The following is a 4,345-nucleotide window of genomic DNA, read 5'->3' as shown; positions in this document are numbered from 1 at the left end:
CCTGCTTTGGCCACTTTTTAATTAGATTATTTAGTTTTTGTTGAGTTTTAGGAGTTCTGTATGTATTCTGGGTATTAATTCCCCATCAGATATGTGATTTGGAAAGATTTTCTCTTGGGGGTTGCTGTTCTAGTCTGTTCATAAGGTCTCTTGGTATAAAAAAAATTTTGGTGTCATATTAAGGAAATCATTTCCAAATCCAGTGTCCTGAAGCTTTTGTCCTGTTTTCTTTCAAGAGTTTTATTGTTTTAGGTCCTGCATTTAGGTCCTTCATCCATTTTGAGTTAATTTACAGATACGGTATTAGGTAAGGATCCAACTTTGTTCTTTTGCATGTGACTATCCAGTTTTCCTGGTACCATTTGTTGAAAAGACTATTCTTTTCCTACCGACTGGTCTTGGCACCCTTGTCAAAAATCATTTGAGTTCTATATGCAGGGGTTTATTTCTGGGCTCTCTGTTCTGTTCCATCAGTCTATGTCTGTGTTTATGCCAGTGCCACACTGTTTTGATTACTGTAGCTTTGTGTAGTAGCTTTTGAAATCAGAAGTGTGTCCTCCACTTTTGTTTTTCTATTTTAAGAATGTTTTGCGGGTGGGGCACCCAGGTGGCTCAGTCTGTTAAGCATCTGAGGACTCTGGATTTCAACTGATGTCATGGTCTTGCAGTTCGTGGGTTTGAGCTCCATGTTGGGCTCTGCAGTGACAGTGTGGAACCTATTTGGGATTCTCTCTTTCTCTCAAAATAATTTTTAAAAAAGCAGGGGAGCGCCTGGGTGGCTCAGTTAAACACCTGACACTTGGTTTCAGCTCAGGTCACGATCTTGCGATTTGTGAGATTATTTGCAGACAGTGTGGAAGTGTGGAGCCTGCTTGGGATTCTGTCTTTCTTGTCTCTCTGCCCCTCCCTTGCTTGTGCCCCACCCCCCAAAATAAACTTTAAAATGTTTGGGGAGGGCCTGGGTGGCTCGGTTGAGCATCCAACTCTTCTTTTTTTTAATGTTTATTTCTAGAATAGAGAGAGAGAGAGAGAGAGAGACAGCGTGAGCAGGGGAGGGTCAGAGAGAGAGGGAGTCACAGACTCTGAAACAGGCTCCAGGCTCTGAGCTGGCAGTCAGCACAGAGCCCGACGCGGGGCTCGAACCCACGAACCGCGAGATCATGACCTAAGCGAAAGTCGGACGCTTAACCGACTGAGCCACCCAGGCGCCCCCCAACTCTTGATTTTTGGCTCAGGCTATGGTCCCAGAGTCCTGGGATGGAGCTCTGGGTCAGGCTCTTTAAAAATAAAAATCAGGGTCCTTGCAAATGCATGTGAATTTTTAGGATTTTTTTTTTCTTTTAAAACTCACTTATTTTGAGAGCAAGAGTGCATGCACGGCAGGGGAGGAACTAGGAGGAGGAGGGAGAATCCCAAGCAGGCTCCACACTGTCGGCACAGAGCCCTATGTGGGGCTTGAACTTATGAACTGTGAGATTATGACCTGAGCCACAGTCCAGGTCGATAGCTCGACTGAGCCACCCAGGTGCCTTGGGTTTTCCTATTTCTGCAAAAAATGTCATTGGGATTTTGATAGGGATTGTATTGAATCTGTAGATCACTTTTGGTAGTATTGACATCTTTACAATATTAAATCTTTTCAGTCCATGAACATGGGATGTATCTCCTTTAATGTATGTTTTCTTTATTTTGAGCAACATTTTGTAGTTTTCATCGTATTAGGTCTTTCATCTCCTGAGTATTTTTATTCTTTCTGATTTTATTGTAAATGGAGTTGTTTTTTACAATTTCCTCTTAAGATTGTTCATTGTTTGGGTATAGAAATGCACTTGAGTTTTGTGTACAGCCTTGGTATCCCGCTACTTGGCTAAATTCATTTACTCCAATAGTTTCCTTGTGGAGTCTAGAGTTTTCTATATATAAATAAGATCATATTATCTGCAAACAGATAGTTTTACATTTTCTCCCCCAGTTTGGATGCCTTTTATTTCTTTTATTGTCTAATGATTCTGACTAGAATTTCCAGTACTGTGTTAAATAGAAGTGGTGAGAATGAGCATCCTTGCCTTATTCCTGATCTTAAGTCTTTGGCCATTCAGTATTCTGTTTGCTGTGGGTTTCTTGTATGTAGCTTTTGAAAATTTCCCCTATTTTATTGAATAGGGTGTTGAATTTTGTCAAATGCTTTTTCTTTCTTTCTTTTTTTAAAGTTTATTTATTTTCAAGAGAGAGACAGTGCGAGTGGGGGAGGGGCAGTGAGAGGGAGGGAGACACAGAATCTGAAGCAGGCTCCAGGCTCCAAGCTGTCAGCACAGAGCCCAACGCAGGGCTTGAACCCACAAGCTGGGAGATCATGACCTGAGCCAAAGTTGGAGGCTTAACCAACTGAGTGACCTAGGCGCCCCTGTCCATTGCTTTTTGTAAATCAATGGAGAGGATCATGTGTTTTTTTTACCCCCTTCATTTTGTTCATGTGGTGTAATCATCCATCATCTTTGCATTCTAGGAATAAATCACACTTGGTCATGGTGTGTAATCCTTTTTAAATGCTGCTGAATTCTGTTTGTGTTTTGCTGAGGATTTCTGCATCATTGTTCAAAAGGGATATTGGTGTGTAGTTTTCTTGTAATACCTTTGTCTGACTTTGGTGTCACGGTTATGCTGGCTTTATAGAATGAGTTAGGAAGTGTTCTCCCCGCCCCACTTTTTTTTGGGGGGGGGGGAGTTTGAGAAGCATTGGTATTAATTCATTAAATGTTTGGTGGAATTCACTGGTGAAACCTCCAGGTCCTGGACTTTTCTTTGTTGGGTGAGTTTTTCTTACTGACTTAATCTCCTTACTAGTTATAGGTCTCGGTAGGTTTTGTATTTCTAGGAATTTGTCTGTTTCATGGAGGTTCTCCAACTTGTTAGCATACAGTTTTTCATAGTATACTCTTCAAGTCTTGTTCATTTCTGAACAAGTAGTAATTCACTAGTAATGTCCCCATTTTGATTTCTGATTTTAATAATTTGAGTCATCTTTTTTCCTTAATCCATCTCGCTCAAAGTTTGTCAATATTATTCATCTTCCCAGAGAACCAGTTTTGGTTTTGTTTTTCCCTATTGTTTTAATATTTTTGGTTTCATTTATCTGTGCTGCAATCTTTATTATTTCCTTTTTTTTTTTCCTGTGAGCTTGGCTTTAATTGGTTCCTTTTTTTCCCTAGTTAAATTAGATTGTTGACTTCAGAGCTTTGTTTTTAAATGTGAGCATTTATAGCTGTAAATTTCCCCCTTAGCACCACTCTTGCTGCGTCACATAAGTTTTGACTGTTGTACTTTAATTTTCATTTGTCTCTGTTTTCTAATTTGCCCTGTGATTTCCTCCTTGATCCACTGGTTGCTTAAAATGTATTGTTTAATTTCCACAATACTGTGACTTTTCAGTTTTGTTATTGATTTCTAACTTCATCCTGTTGCGGTCAGAGAAGATACTGTATGTGGTACCTTTATTTTTCTTAAGTTTTAAATTTTATTTTTTAAAAATGTTTATTGAGAAACCGAGAGACCGTGCATGAGTAGGGGGAGGGGCAGAGAGAGGGGGAGATACAGAATCTGAAGCAGGCTAACCGCACAGAGCCCAACATGGGGCTCGAACCCACAAACTGTGAGATCATGACCTGAGCCAAAGTCGGATGCTTAACTGACTGAGTCCCCCAGGGGCCCCTTAAGTTTTAAATTTTAATTCCAGGATAGTTACAGTGTTCTATTAGCTGCAGGTGTACGGTGTAGTGATTTGGCACTTGCGCGCTGCACCATCTACTCCATAGATCACTCACTACCCCATATTTCAGCCAGCCCCCCAACCCTTGTTACAACTGGTAACCACCAGTTTGTTCTCTACAGTTAAGAGTCTGTGTCAAGAGTCTGTTTCTTGGTTTGTGTTTTTTTTCTTCCTTAGCTTGTTTAGTTTCTTAAATTCCACATATGAGTGAAATCATATGGTATTTGTCTTTCTCTGACTGACTTCATGTAGCATCATACTCTCTGGCTCCACCCATGTTATTGCAAATGGCAAGAGCTCATTATTTTTCATGGCTGAATAATACTGCATATAGGATATCCACCGCATCTTCTGTATCCATTCATTTTTTTTTTTAAATTAAAAACATTTTTTTAATGATTATTTATTTCTGAGAGAGAGTGCATGTGCAAGTGGGGGAGAGGCAGAGAGAGAGGGAGCCACAGAATCCGAAGCAGACTCCAGGCTCTGAGCTGTCAGCACAGAGCGCTACATGGGGCTCAAACCCACGAACCCTGAGATCATGACCTGAGCCAAAGTTGGACGCTTAACTGACTGAGC

The 4,345-nt window shown here is 40.7% G+C and overlaps 1 long non-coding RNA gene across 1 annotated transcript in view; it reads left to right on the top strand.

Moving 5' to 3' along the window:
- The window catches only part of LOC144240174 (uncharacterized), an 18,864-nt gene that overhangs the window by 1,344 nt on the left and 13,175 nt on the right, over positions 1-4,345 (top strand). The window lies entirely within an intron of this gene.

The sequence above is a fragment of the Crocuta crocuta genome, unplaced genomic scaffold (genome assembly GCF_008692635.1).
Source record: "Crocuta crocuta isolate KB4526 unplaced genomic scaffold, BGI_CrCroc_1.0 scaffold7, whole genome shotgun sequence".
Taxonomy (NCBI): domain Eukaryota; kingdom Metazoa; phylum Chordata; class Mammalia; order Carnivora; family Hyaenidae; genus Crocuta; species Crocuta crocuta.
Note: the sequence above shows the minus strand (reverse complement) of the source record. Positions and strands in the feature narration are given on the sequence as shown.